At 39.7% G+C, this 16034-nt stretch overlaps 1 long non-coding RNA gene across 1 annotated transcript; it reads right to left on the bottom strand.

Annotated features, from left to right (window-relative positions):
* Positions 1–969: 969 nt before the first annotated feature.
* On the bottom strand, positions 970–8966 carry LOC310687667. Its single transcript, XR_014516527.1, has 3 exons — positions 7053–8966; positions 3574–3754; positions 970–1764 (listed from the first exon to the last, which is right to left on the bottom strand). It is a non-coding gene; the product is annotated as an uncharacterized lncRNA (long non-coding RNA).
* Positions 8967–16034: the final 7068 nt, after the last annotated feature.

Raw genomic sequence — 16034 nt, 5'->3', positions numbered from 1 at the left:
TTAGGCAGAACTTTCTGATGTTTAGAGCTAGTCTAGAGTAAAATGAACTATCTCAGAAGGTGGTGGACTCTCCTTCATTGGATGTTTTTAAACAGAGCTTGGCTAGTCATCTGTCAAGCGATTATTTAGTTGTGATTTCTGCATGGAGGGGGGCGGTTAGACTAGAAGACCCTTTGGGTCCTTCCAACTCTACAGTTCTATGATTTTATGATCATCATCTGTTAATATTGGCCCTTCATAGCTCAAACAGAAACCTGAAGTGTAAAACCCCCAGATCCAAGAAAAACATGTAGATTGATGGATGGTAACGAAAGAGTGAAACAGCATTCCCGGGGTATCATAATGGGTGATATCTAATTATGTCTATCCAATAATGAAATTGGCATCCGCTCATTCAACAGGACTTCCCCTTCCACTCCTTTCCCTATATGTCAACCAAATCTGTTTCAAAAGGTTGAGGGAGCCTCTTGGTAGAAGACAGGAAGGGGAAATCTGCTTGTGCAACACTGGATATTACCCTTAGTCTTATTTTACCAGATATTAGATTCAGTGAATGAAAATGAATCACTCCCTATTAAGGCATCAGTCCCTTTAAATTGTGAGCTCTTTCAAATGCATCTGGGAGTATTTAGGGTTAGCATATACGGTTTCAAAAGCAGCACATACTGAGTGTCCTGCTGGCACAGTTCTTTCTTTCTTAGGGGGTTAGACTGATTCCTTAGGTTAATTTCTTGCTTGAATTAGCAAGACATTAAAAGAGAGAGGTGTGCTGAATAATTAAATTAGATGATATTTTATCATCCTGAAAATGTGAATCTATTTATATAAGCATTATGTTTGCAACACTAGTCAATTGTCTTGAGCAATGAAATAGGGGTTCTCAAGCAATGGAAAAAAATGAGATTAAGAACACACAGATACTAGATAGCAAGTTTTAAAAATAAATATATATATACACAAGGTCCACATTGCATATAAGAGTAGGTCATTTGAATTTCAGCTAGGCACAAAAGCATCACATTTAGGGATGAGAAGATACCCAGTTCTTGTAGTATCTACATTAAGGTGTGAACAAAGTAGCACTTGTAGCTCAAGGAATGCTGCTTTGAAGAAGAGGATTTGCATCGAGTGTTTCTAACCTGACATACTTGGTGAAAGATGCACTACTATGGAGTTGATTTCAATTCAAAAAATGCTTTTGGAAATGAGAGCTTTGGACATGAGTTGAGAGGGAGAAGTGAATAGGTAGAGAGAATGATAGGAGGTGCAGAATCTGCAAGCTCTCCTATGTTCCATGACATTTAAAGAGGCTGGAAAGATTAATCTAGCATTCGTTCTATACATTCTCTGTCCTTTCTTCACTCATGCTTAAAACATGTAAAAATGTCCTAGTTACATACATAACAAAAGTAGTCATAAATAATAAACAAACATCAAAAATGCACAACCAAATTCCACCAAATCAAAAGATCTAAAATACAAAAAATATATAAATAACAGCAACCTCCCACCCCACAACAATAACCTCTAAATAACACTCCACCCCAGTTCACAACTTCAGCTTTTGTAGCTGGAGTCAGTCCTTCCCTCCTTCCCAGAACAGGTAGAAAAAGGCCCGAAAAGCAGGGAAAAGGTCTTCCAGGATGCACAGCCACACACTGAAATGAAGTCCACTGATTTTGATAGTCTGTTCTTAGATGCTGGGATGTAGGAGAAATTCAGTTTTGTTCACATTTAAAGGTGAATCTACCTGATCTGTACTTCCTGAAACAATACACAAACCAAAAAACAATCATCCTTCTAAATTCACATTTCTCAGATCTTTTCAGTGCGGTTCTTCAGCTAAGTAATGTGTGCAAAAATGCATGTGCTAGTAAAAATGTGCATAAAAATGCATATCTCACTGAAAACAGGAGACAAAAACGCATTATATTAGGGGAAATGCTTTGAATTGTATATATAGGCAAAATTGCATTAAAGGTGTCTGTTAAGAGAAATTTGCTCTAAAATGCTGGGAAATTTTAACAAGGACTTGGTAAACTGATGTGCAAATGTGGAGAACTGAACTCATGATTGGAAAAATGAAAAACCAAAACTAAAACGGACAGATTTGCCAATTTTTAGCCAGATACCACTGTCTGTCTCTAATGCCACTCAGCATTCCATCACACTCCCATACTGTCAATCCTTCTTCTACACCAGGGGTCAGCAAACTTTTTCAGCAGGGGGCCGGTCCACTGTCCCTCAGACCTTGTGGGGGGCTGGACTATATTTTTGGGGAAAAGGAAAAGAATAAATTACTATGCCCCACAAATAACCCAGAGATGCATTTCAAATAAAAGCACACATTCTACTCATGTAAAAACATGCTGACTCCTGGACCATCTGCGGGCCAGATTTAGAAGGCGACTGGGCCAGATCCGGCCCCCGGGCCTTAGTTTGCCTACCCATGTTCTACACATTCTTCTGCGTGTCACATATTCACGTAGAGCAGGTATCTTCAACTTTTTCAGACCCAAGAACCACTTTTAACCCATTTCTTTTAACACAGATTTGCATGGTGGTAATGCTCCTGCTGTGGCCCTCCTTGGATCAGATTGCAACCCATCAGTTGGAGATCAGTGGCATAGAGCATTTAAACTATACATGCCTCATTGAAGATAGTTTGGTTTTTTTCCAGAACAAAAATGAAAGATGTTATAAGTTCCGGTTGATGTCAGTGTTGACTTCTCAATAGTGAACAGATTCAGAATGACTTGGGCCTGTGTTTTATTCTACAGTTTTGCATGTTGTTTTATTTGTTTCCCATTGTTTCTCATTTTGATCCTATGGAAGAAGCAGCCCAGAAACTGTTTGAGTTAAGAATGAAAGAAAATGTAAAGAATCGTCAGAACAGAGGTTCATACGAGCCTCGGTGCAAAGCTAGAGAAAACTTGGCAATTTGCGAAGGAGTAACGTTTATTTCCACATAGTCTTGTAGCTTTTACTGAACAGTCATTTATAAGGAATAATGAAAAAGAGCCTCTTTAAAAATACATGAAGGGCAAATGTGTTTTCTTTATCAGCTTCACAAATTTGATGCACGTTCTAATTTCTTTCTGTTGTACCTTGCAGGGGTCCATTGATCTTCTGGCGTGGGAGGACTGTTATGGTGGGAGTCTGTTTCCCTCAGCTAGATGACAGCATTAATTAAGTTGTGCTCTGGGAAAATGAAAATAGTGTAGAAGCATATTTGCCTCTCTGCCAATAAACACTTCAGTGCTAAAGTACAGGACGTTTTCCACCAAAATCAATTTTATTTGGCTTTTATTTTTTTTAATGCCACTCATCTTTTCTTTGTCAGATATGAAGAGCAAGAGAGTGCACATTTTGTTTTGAGTTTTTCAGACTGGGTCTGTGGTTTTATTGTCCTCATTCATGCAAAAGCTTCAGTCCTATAGCAAACTTTGAACCTCAAGGGACTTATTCACATAAATGTGGAAATCAATTGCATGAAAATCAGTTGCATTGACTTCCAAGTAAGTATGATCAGGATTAGAGTCATAAAATGACAAATTCCACAAATCTGCTTACCTTCCGTGGTCAGCAGCATTGTGATCAGGCCACAGCCATGTCTGCGACCTGGGAAAATTGCCTGGGTGGATTCTAGTCTGCCCACAGATTGGCATGGGTTCAGCATGAACACTTTCCTTGTTCTCTTACCATGGCAACGGTGCGCCACCTGAGAGGTGCCAGAACTGAGTTCTGGTGAGTTCTGCTGGGGGGAAAAGCCCTGATTATCATCATCATCATTAGTCTAGATCGTTCTTCTTCTTTTTTTAAAATAGTACAGCAAACAGAACATCAACAAAAAGGAAAAAATGAAATTGAGAAGAAAAAGAACACAGTTCAAAAACATTGAAAACAAACATACTTGTTGTGTAGTACTTCCTCCACCCACCCGCAGCTTCCCTCCGCCACAATTCGACCTCTTTAAATCTCTATCTCCACATTTATCCTTGCATTCTCCAAATGTATCGTTATTTGTACTTCTTTTATCTCTTTTCTTTTCCAATCCATACATATGCTTTACATTTTTATTCTCAGCATATTAGCATATCTTTCTTAGAACAATACTTTAACATATAATCTTCGAAACATTTCCATCCCTTTTTAAATTTTTGATTTGACTGATATCTTATTAGCTTTGCCAGTTCTAAATATTCATTTAATTTGCATATCCACTCCTCTTTTGAGGGCAAGATTTGAGATTTCCATTTAGAAGCAATCACTACTCTGGCTGCTGTAGCTGCATATAGAAAGATTCTTTTTTTTACTTGCAGTACCGGTATATCTTTCCCTATCAAGCCTAGGAGATATGCCTCTGTTTTTTTAACAACTGGGATTTTCAACATTTTCTTTAATTCCTAGCCTAGATTGTTCTTTGCTATGCAAGCATCTCTAAGCAACTTACAACATATTTTAAAACATAAGCACCAGTAAACTACATTATAACATTAACATATCACTTCAAAAACACATGCAATTAAAAATAATAAGAGAAACCCAAGAGCCACAAAAAGCTTTGGCCTCACACTAACAACAAAAGCAACATTATCCTAGTCCATAAAACGTTGTGCGGGGAAGGGTAAATTTTCAGCACGTGTTGAAAAGATATCAGCAAAAGCACCAAGCAGATGTCACTGGGGACAACACTGAGCAGATGAGGAATCACAAATGAAAAGACCTTCTGCAAGGGATGGAAGGATCTGCCAATTTTGGTTCTCTCAGTTTCTGATTTTCCCATTCTTAAATTCAGTTCACCACATTTTGCAACAATTTCTTTTTTAAAAAAATCTAATGGAAATTCATCAGCATTTTAGTGTTAATTTCTCCTAATAAACACATTTTAATATGCAGTATTGACGAATGTACACATTTTTGTAAGCAGTTTATTCCAATGTAATGCATTTTTTGTGTTAACTCTACCAATATATTCATTTTTCAGCACACTTTCCCTTAATGTAGGAATTTTCAAAAATACATTGTTTAGTTGACAGTACAAATTTCAAAGGATAGGTTGTATTTTGGTTCACATATAGTTTTGAAAAGGGCAGGTTTGATATATGTGGCTTCAAATGAGACCTGAATCCAATTCCCTACTCCAGGGGTGTCCAACAGGTCGATCCGGATCTACCAGTCGATCCCTGGGAGGTTCTGGTCAATCGTGGTCGATCGCAGGCTCCCTTTCCTTTGCGGTGGCAAGAACATCCAGCCCCAGCCCCTTGCCCCCTCCTCCATTTCCACACGGTCGCTGGAACCTAACACGGAGCTTTCGCTGTGAGGCAGACTGTTTCCTTAGCAATACTTTTGTTAGCGAGCCCAGGTAAAACCAGGGATGTTCCTAGGGGACCAGATTTATTGGACCATACCAGCCCCCTACCTTGCAGAAATTCACTATGTGGAATACCGTAGACTTCTTACAGCAGCTAGATTAAATGTCCTTGACTCTGCGATATTGTGGGGAAGGTACAGGGGAGTACCATACGCCCAGAGAACCTGTCATTGTGCCATGGGTGTGGTTGAGTCCACCGAACACATTCTCTTGACTTGCCCTTCTTATGCAGAGCTTAGACAAAATTTTATAGACCCATCCCTATGTCAATCTAGCTTCCTACCCGGAGAAAACCAGGTTTTACACTTGCTGAATAACGTCACTAGAGCTATACCTTCCTTGGTGGCCAAATTTCTTTTTTTAGCTTTTAAGCATCGCAAGACTATAATTGACTGTACTGATATGAGGCTATCTGTTTAGCCCATTTTAGTGTTGGCTAAGTTCTAAAATCTTCCTGGAGTTTTTAATTGTGTATTGACAAATGTACTTTTTTCTGACTGACAGTCGAATAAAAGGATGATGATGATGATACTTTTGTTAGCGACTTTTCCCCTTTACTAAATTTTGACATGTTCCCCAAAATGGGTCGTTTCTCCCTAAAAAAAATGGGATTTTCCTTCCTCTCTTGGGAGTTGGACATCCCTGGCCTACTCCATTCATACCCTCTCCCTTTCTATCATCCTCAGAGCTTCCCTAAGAGAAGAGCTTGATGTGTGCATGATTCAAGATTTGCTTTCATTGCTTCCTTTTAAAACCCTCTGCATATCAGCACACTTGGATGATGTGCCTTTTTGAGCTCTTAACTGAAAGATCATTTAAATTTAATCAAGCAAAGCTGACTCTTGTTGCAGCAAGAGGTGCTTGTCTTTTAAGAGTTTATTTTTCCTTCCCCATTAAGAGTAATACGGCACAGCCAAACTGGCTTAAAATATAAACAAACATGCCTTTTAGTCTCAACCTGCTGATTAAAGTTTGCCATTACCGATCAAGTAAAACTTTAGTTAATTAATCTACCAATTAAAGGTTTTGGGATTAGTTTATTAACACCAACATGTATTAATAAATCCTTGGCAATAAAAAAAAAATTAAGGGAGCAGAGAGCAATCTAATAGTGTAGGTCTGAAACATCATTCCTTATTCAGGCCTTGAATGAGAAATTAAGAGGGAGGGAGAAAATTCCAAGTGCTCAGAGTGATATTTATTCCAAGCCCTTGGAAATCCTTCCTCAGGGGCATGTTTTTAGCGGTGGTTCTCACTGGATACATGGGATACAGTACAGCAGTCACGACAATATTCCACACACTGGGATATAGCTAGAAATGCACCTCTGAAGAAGGATTCATCTCAAAACATGTTGAGCCTGGACCAAGACATATTCCAAGCACCTGGAATATTTCTCTCTCTGTGTTTTACAGTAGTGACTTTTTGGTTGGTTTGCTGCCAAAGCCTTGAATAATTTCATACTACAAGCCTCAATGATACGCTTGAAATACCTCTACTCGCATGCCCTCCGACATTTCTCCGATGAAAATAGGGATGTCCCATTCCATAATGATGATTTTACTATTTATACCCATCTTACTGGGTTGCCCCAGCCACTCTAGGCAGCTTCCAGCATATATAAAAACATAATAAAACATTAACCACTAAAAAAACCCACTTCCCTATATAGCATTACCTTCCGATGGCTTGGGGAGTCAGATAATTCCAAAGCCTCCAACATTTAGCCAATGAAAATAGGAACATCCTAAGGAAAAGTTGGATATTCCAGGATCAATCGGAAACCGGGGTGGCTTCTCTAAATCAGGGACGTCCTTGGAAAATAGGGACACTTGGAGGGTCTGTACTTTTCATATTGACATCTACTATGATTATTTGTGCCTGAAACAGTAGGAAAGAAGACAAAGAATCATATGTGCAATTGACTTACTTTAGTTTGGATACCTACTCTGAAAGATCTATTTATTTTATTTATTTATTTGAGACTTTTATATACTAGTTTTTATCAGAATAATCTCAAAGCAGTTTCCACATAAGAACATCACTAAAACATCATACAATGCAATTAAAGCATAGTGGGCAGTTTCATTCCAATAATAATACATACATACATATCTGGGATGATCCAGGCAAAAATAAATCCAAGTTTCATCTTTCAAAAGGCTTCAGAAAATACATGGGTCTTCGTGGGGCCGTTCATGTTCCAAGGAGATGAAATTCTATAGTAGGGTGCCATTACAGAAAAGACTCTCTTCTGGGTCCTGCACAAGGCTGCTACAAGTGGATGTCACCCTTAGTCTAGGCAACTGTGTATGGTTTTTTGTTTTTTAATAGCTCTGAATATTTTGAATAGCTTGGAAGGTGGTATTCACTTAGGGTCACTTTGGAAGGGCTTTACCTCGGAGATTCACGTCTGATTCCCAATCCAAGTCTTCTGTGGAAAGTCACTAATGGCTTTCTATCAACACACAAGAAGCTAGTTGCCATTTTCCCTCTTTTTATTTGACTGATATCACTTGTGTGGAGATGAAACAGACAGAAATGTCAAAGGGTGTCTCTAATTTGTCTCTGCGTGTGAAATGCCAAAATGGGATAAAGAAGGAGGTGAGAGCACTTCTGCAATGCTAAGCAGTTCTGTAAAAAACTTTGCTATACATTTTTTTACCTTGTCTAATTTCCAATTTGCATATAAAGTCTTTTTTATGCATGTCTCTTCTCAGACCAAATTAGGAAAGCTAGCTGTACAGTTTCTAGTATTTACATGCAGAATAACACAGCATCCACTATTTGTTTTCCTTTTCTGATTCCCAGCAAACTAATGGAACAAACTGTTTCCCAATTTCTTAGTTGTGGAGAACATGCCATATTTCATCTGAACCAGCCTTTTATTCCTTACAGGGCGCAGGTGGTGCTGTGATCTAAACCACTGAGCCTCCTGGGCTTGCCAATCACAAGGTTAGTGGTTCGAATCCCTGAGACGGGGTGAGCTCCCGTTGCTCTGTCCTAGCTCCTGCCAACCTAGCAGTTTAAAAACACACCAGTGCAAGTAGATAAATATGTACCACTGTGGCAGGAAGGTAAATGGCATTTTCGTGTGCTCTGGTTTCCATTACGGTGTTCCATTGCACCAGAAGCGGTTTAGTCATGCTGGCCACATGACCTGGAAAGCTGTCTGTGGACAAACACTGGCTCCCTCCCGACCAACGTGAGGATTGACTTGGATGTCCACTCAGGAATCCACAGATTGCTGGATTCCCTAGATAATGTATGGAATTCGTACGAGGTGGTCTGAGAGCAGGTAGCCAGCCAATGTGTTAGAAAATAATGAGATAAGAGAAAGAAGACCATCACTGGAAACTGTCTTAAGATCTCAAGAACTCTAACTGTAAGACTTGCTTAACAGAATCTTAGCTGATAGGAATCAGTATTCACTAGGACTAGCTAGATGTGTTTAACCTGCTTTATTTCTGTACGTAAATGTTCCTTTGGGATTGTTGTGTGTGCAGTGCCGGACTTATGTATAGGCTAAGTAGGCTGAAGCATAGGGCCTCTAAATCCAGGGGGCCTCACCAGCCCTCCCGCTGCCCAGCGGGCAGTCTCCTCTCTCCCAAAATTGCAAACCCAAGACTTCATGTGAGGGCAGGGCAACTCAGGCCTCTAAATCTAGGGGGCCTCGCCAGCCTGCCCTCTTCCCAGTGCCACAGTCTCCCCTCTCCAAAAATTGTAAACCCAAGATTTCATGCAAGGGCAGGGCAACTCATTAGACTCAGGGCTAGCCAGTGGGCCCAATTTTAAACAGTGGGGCGCAACTTGAATTTAAAATCAGCATGGTATTTAACAATAATATCTTATGTCCTTTAGAGAAGAAATTGTGAATGGTAGAATTTTAAATACCCATCATCATTCTTGGCTTCACTCAATTTTGTTTATAACACTCTTCCATTTTCTCCTAGTTGTGAGGGTGGGGGATGGGGAGGGGCCTCACAAGTGGAGTAGCCTAGGGCCTCTCTTCATCTAAATCCGGCCCTGTGTGTGTGCATGTGCTTTTTCAGATGGCAAGATCTTTTACCTAAGAATAATCTTCTCCTAGTAAACTTTTAAACTTGGTTTATAAATCCTTGTCTTCTATAATACATGCCACACTTAACAGCCAAACCCTACATTCCCTAGGCAGTCCAAGGTGCTTAGGTTGTTTGGTAGAGGCAGTCAGGGAAAAATAAAGACTTTGGATTGGTGGCAGCAGGAAAGTTTGTGGGAAGGGCAGGGCAGAGTGGGGTGCTCTGATTGGCCTGATCTCCCTTCCACACATGGGCCAGGGACCTCTGGATTGGAGCAATCACCAGGATGGTGGATATGCTAGCTCTTGAACATCCCCTCTCACAAAGTGGAGCTAAACCAGTCCCCTGGTTCTCCGGAGAGCTGGTGATAATGAAACATGTAAGACAGCAACTTGCTGGAAAACTCAGTATGAGTCTGACTGAACACAGGCTGGAATACAGTATGTTTGAAGCCCTATTCTGCGGCAGTGGAGGCAGCAAAATTTTTTTTAAAAAGCTCTTTGGCCTCCATTGCATCAACAAGGAGCTGTCCAGCGAACCAGTGGTCAGGAGTGTTTTATACTCTGGCCCACGTGAAAATAATTTAGACCACTCGACAGCCCGAGTTGTAAACAATTTGCTCTGATAACCAATTTTTGGACAATGTACTGGTGCATGTGGTGGCATCTCAGCTCCAGAGGTTATAGGAGAAGATTGAGTATCTAAATCCATTTGGGATGGAGGCAGATTTAGTCACCTTGGTGGATGATGTACGCTGGAAACTGGATAGGAGAAGTGTGTCCCTGTAGGTTCTGCTGCACCTCTGAGTTGCTTTTAATACTATCAGCCATGATATCCTTCTGGGCAGCCTTGCTGGGATGGAACTTGGAGACACTGCTTTACAGTGGCTCTGTTCCTTACTGAAGGAGTGAACCCAGAAGGTGGTCTGGAGAACTTCTGTTTGATGCCTTTGTCATTGGCCTGTGGGGTTCCCCAGGGTTCTGTTCTGTCTTCCGTGGTAGTTAACATTGCACAATAGAACTTCCCATTCCATTCCTCTTCCTGTGCACCTCTTGTACCCTCCCCAAATTTGACTTAGAGGGTTGAGGACAATCCAGACCAGATTGGGAAGAATGCACATGGGGAGAGGGGAGAGGGAGGGAAAGTTCTGTTGTGCAGCTGAAAATCTTTGCACTAGCAGATCTACTTTGTTGGATACCACCCATAGTTTATAACAGTTGGTTATTACACTAGAGTTTTCTCATTGCATTCACTTACTGTCAGCATGGATTCTGCACATATGGCTCATGGTTTCATGAGGTCAACAAATAATGATATTGAGATTTTATGTCAAGGCCTTTCTCCAGATACATTCTTTATTCTATTTACACTAGTTCCCAACAAAATTAATGGGTTTTTTGGCAGTTGTGCCCTGGTTAAGGGGCTCCAAAGAGGCGCATCTGGTGCCTGTGCTACAAGTCTTTTTGGGTGCCTGACAAAAATGTTATTCCATATTCACCCAGGCACTTCAAGGTTTTAAAGTTTAATTATTTGAAGTATCTTACATGTTGCCTTACTATTATTTCTATGGGGATGGAATTGATCCTAACATCCTAAATAGGATGAAGGGTGATATATAAACATTTTAAATACTTAAATATTAGCACAGCTGCATTTCTTCAGTCACAGAGACATTCATTTTATTAACTTTGCAGGGGATGCCTTGTCATTGTGAGCCTTACCAGTTCAAATGAGTTATTATGTAATAGCTTTTAGTAAGAAGCATTCAGGAAAGCCTAATTCTGTCTGTATGGCAGATATGGAAGAGGGAGAATGAGAGAAACAGAAAAAAATGGTTTCCTTTTCTTCTTCCTCATTGGCCCATTTCTTTCCTTTTTCCTTTCTAAATCATAGATGCCCATGCTTTGTATAAATAAAGAATCCCATTTAAATCTAAAGACATCACCCCAGACGTTGCATGAGCTATGTTAAGCACCCGTCAGATGGTCTTGTTCCCTGCTTTTGACAAGTGAGTTCGGAGACTTCAAATAACTTATGAAAGCTTTGAGTGGCAATTGCTTTTATTTTGTAGGCTAAGCACCACTACCACTCTCATTAAACTGGACAGGCTTCCCAAAAAATGGATCACTGCTAAATAGGTACATTTCAAAGTTTCTGAATGTCATGAAATATTGTTTATATGAGGCTTTTGGGTTTCTGGTTTGCACAGAGTGGGAAGCTCTGTCCTCGTTAATGAAGGATAAGGTTCTCTTAGCTTTCCTTAAAATTGGAAATGTCAACTTGTACTGCATTGTCAGAATAAGAGGCCAGCATGCATACATTTTATGATAATTGTTACGTGGTGCCAGCCTTGCGTATTTCTTTCTAGCACAGGCGTAGGAGCAGATGAAGAAAACGCTGCCCACCTTCATGTTTGTATCTTATTTCAGTGCTCAAGATGAGGACCATTTCATTTACTTTCGACAGGTACACAACCTGGCTTGGAAAGGGAAAAGGTCTTGTAGTGAGGGGGAAAGGTTTGCCTTAAACTCTTTTTCTGCACTTGTGCTTATGCTCTCTCAGTGGCTGTCTCTGGCAAACCTCTGTAGCAAAAATGTTGGCAAACCTGGGAAGATTGGTCTTGTGCCAGGCCAAAGCATCCCCCCCACACTTTTTCTTTTTTAAAAACATCATGGGGCAGGCCAAAAAGGGCAAGGAAGGAATTGTCAGTTTACATTTCTTTGTACAGAAAGTATTGATCTGATGTGTAGAGATTTTTCCTATTCTGCTTAATTCAAGAAGCTTCTGGAAGTTTCTCTGTGTGAAAGAAACAAGCAGAAGGTTCATGATGTTTGGGCTATTCCTTCAGAGAAACTGAATACAGCTGGTTTAAACTGGTTCTGTTATCTCTTTCTGTCAAGGTCATGATGACTATAACAGTGAGGCCAGAAGGAGCTTGGGTTTCACGCACTCTCTTTCTATCTCTCCCCCCCCCCTTCTGGTGTGGTATTCTGTATGTAGGGTTAAGCTTTAGTCTTATTATAAGTTATTGTAAGTTTAAGTTAAGTCTGCTGCAACTGGATTTCTTATGGACAGTGCCAGTCCTGAATGTATTGGATTTGTCACCATTATTCTCATTTGTGTTCAGTAGAGGTAAAGCTCTGCTGGATGAAATACAATTGCCTCTGGTCTATTTTGGGGGGGAATCCTGAAACGTGTTTAAGTTTTTACTCTGCTAACTATACACTGGAATCTACTCTGGATCAATACTGAGTAGACTTTAAATGACAGGAATGTCCATCTTTTCATGGGCACGGTAAAATCTATTCATTTTCAGAGATGGGGGGCTTTCCATTATGAGCGGTTATGGCCAAAGGGTTCCATTTCCTTTCCTTCAAGGAACAACAACAATGCTTTGACACTGCTTCAAAAGCAACAGGGCTACAAGGAGCAGTTTGGCAGCATAACGATGTCCTGTGGTCCAGTGGGAGCAATGCTGCATCATCATGTAGCACCAGGGGCATTGTGGGGGGAGAAAGGCATATGCCCCCACTGGCCGGGACATGGTGCCATTTCCATTGGGCCATTGTGTAGGAGGACATTGCAACCACTTCCAGCTTGGTGATTACAGTTTTGCCACTGCTTCCAAGTGGCAAGGGAATAACTAGAATCCCCCACTGTCTCTTCTCACAATGGAAGGCCCCCAGCTGTCCTCAAATGAACAGAATTAATAAAAAATGGCTGCACGTAAGGGAGGGTCATCTTAGTGCTATTTCCTACATAAGGGTGCTTAAAGAGGTCAATTTAAATTGAATACTGCTGCTGCAAATACAGTATTTCCAAGTATTGCTGGCATTCACCACATGGTGCTAAGGAATCGAATGGTTTGCCTGAATGACTCATACACTGCGATAATAATTGATAATATGGTGTTGATTAGTGTTTTTGTGCAACAATACAAACCACAACTTGAGCTGTTGATATTTCAAAAACAATGGCTGCTCTTTGGGATGCATGAATTATCTCTACAAAGAACATAAAGATCCAATCTGGTCAGCCCACATCTGAAAACACTAAGAAAAGGTCATCTTTGCCAGCAACAACTCCTTGTGCAATAATCTTTCTTGGCACTGGATTTTCATCTTTTGAACTCTATGCATCTGACTGTCTGGGTCTTATTTTTACATCATAGATACCAGGTGGTGGTGGTACTTGATTTGTACTTTTTATTTATTTCTTAAACTTATTAGTTAGTCGGTGTGTTTTTTACTAAAACTCACAGCAACTTACAGAGAAAAATAAACAAACACATACATCAAAACCAGCATAAACCAAAAACAAAACAAAACAGAAAACTATAAAATGCAATCATATTTTTAAAAGGCAAGATTAAAATATCCCACCCCCTCAAGAAGTCCAAGGCTAATTAAAAGCCAAAGTATATCCAATTGTACTTAATTATACTCGATTGAACTTAACTTACTGAGACAACATCAGTTGCCTTGCTTTCATATCAAATCTGAAAAACCTGATTTGCATATACCAAGCGTTTTCTAAATGGTATATTTTATTCCAGGCCAACTTTAGGTAAAATTCATAAAATTTATGCCAAGCTTGAATTATTTCATCCTGTCAAATATTTTTAATTCGATCTCTGTACACCTGCTGTAACAGATGAGATGGAGAATCACAGAATAGTCACCAATCATTGGGTAGCGAGATGTAGGAAGATAACCATCAAACCAGTAAGCTGCTGTGGATCAGGGGACAGATCTGCACGAATATACCATTGATCCAAGCACCATAAACATTTATCTAAACACCATATGTGCCAGAGGAACTATAAAAATGGATATTAGCAATGCAGGTGACTCCATTCATTCATTTCTCCATTCATTTTTGACTGGAGCCATTCATTTTCTGGAAGCCATTCATTGTTGTGCTCTACTCTTCTTACAAGGAGTTCAGCCTGGTGCACCGGGTTCAGCCCCCTACTTTATCCCCACAACAACCCTGTGAGGTTGATTAGATTGAGAGTTGTCAGAGAAGAAACTAAGAGGGCCCAAGAACTGAAAGAGGAAAAATCCACTGTTTTCAATAGGAATTTTAGACAAAAGGTGAATGGTAGACAGTGCCCAGGATTTTGATTCATTGTTCAAGAAATCCAATGTTATTGCAAATCTGTGCTCTCAAGCATTAAAGATTTATCATATTCCTTGGTGCTCAAAATATTAGAAGCTCATGAATCTTACATCATCTTACATTTTCCACTAACTTTGCCAGCAACAACTCAGTGTATCATTTATAAATAACTTCAAAAGAAATAGTTGAGCTGACCTGATTGTTCTTGGCCCATAATGAAATTGGTGATGGACTTTTATAAAGATCCCATTATTGAATAGTTACACTTGGCTTGTTTATAAGGGAATGTGGAGCTCTTTGGGAAGACTTACAGTGGTTCTTTTACTTTGTCACATCCAGTGAATGTTTTATGACTCATGCTTTTTCCAAGGGGGGGGGGAATCTATATCTAGATTATCCTCAAGCCATGGTGTGCATTACAGCCCTGATAGTTCTTCTTCAGCTCAGATTGCGATTTCAAGCTGGAAAAGTACTCTTTGCCTGTGCCACTCCTACCTTCTCACCAATTAATAAATAAATAAAATTAGACTTCTGACTCGAACCTGGAGAAGTCACTGTTATTAATCACTTTATTATGATACATGCTTTGTGGTTTAAGGAAAGATGTGCACAAATTTGGAGCAATTTTGCATTACATGCAGACTAAACTCTGAAAACAGAGCACAACTTTCCATAACTAATATTCAAATATTAATCCAACCAACTGATTTGGGAAGTCAAAGATAACCAAATGTGTTTCTGACACATTGTGTTCTGTAGTCTGGGCAGTGTGGAATATGGAAGGTTGAATATACAGCAGAATGGTGGGTCATAATGTTAGGAAATGCTGATATATTCCAGCACTGGTTTCTTCTGTCTGTCTATTTCATATAGGAGGAAAATGTCTTTCAATCTACAGGATTGCACGTCAGACTAAAGCAAATGATATGGGGATGTGTCAGAACTCTTTTCAAATGTGAGGGAGAAATAGCTTGGCTTATTGATAGTGAAACCCATGAAACTGTAGTGAAGGAAGCTGCTGATCACCTGAGATATTATTTCATATTGAAGCAAGGAAATACAAAAATAATGGTGCATATCAGTGGGAAAGGAACGGCTTAGAGTGATATTTCTAAGCTTGCAGTAATAAGCGGGCCCTAGTAATTTTTCTTGATAGGTAGATCTATTGATTCAGCTATGATTTAGTGCTGCTGCAGGTAAATCAGTAAATTCACTTCACCGTGTAAAATGGTATGCTATTTTCTGTGTAACAACGACAAAGAGATAAAGCATAAAGAAAAGAGTTACTGCTCAAATGTTTTCAAATAGATGAAATAAAATATTTGATATTCAGAATTCTTTGCTTGCTTTCCTATAAAAATATTTAGGGCAGAAAACATGCACAATTTTTAATATATCCTGAATTTTCAAGTTAGCATTATATGAAAACACTATAAAAGTTTTTAAAAATGGTTCCAACATCAGCCACTGAAATCCATTTT

Source organism: Podarcis liolepis (assembly GCF_965112155.1).
Source record: "Podarcis liolepis genome assembly, chromosome: 10".
In the NCBI taxonomy this organism is placed as follows: domain Eukaryota; kingdom Metazoa; phylum Chordata; class Lepidosauria; order Squamata; family Lacertidae; genus Podarcis; species Podarcis liolepis.
The sequence above is the reverse complement of the archived record's forward strand: the minus strand, read 5'-3'. Positions and strand labels throughout refer to the sequence as shown.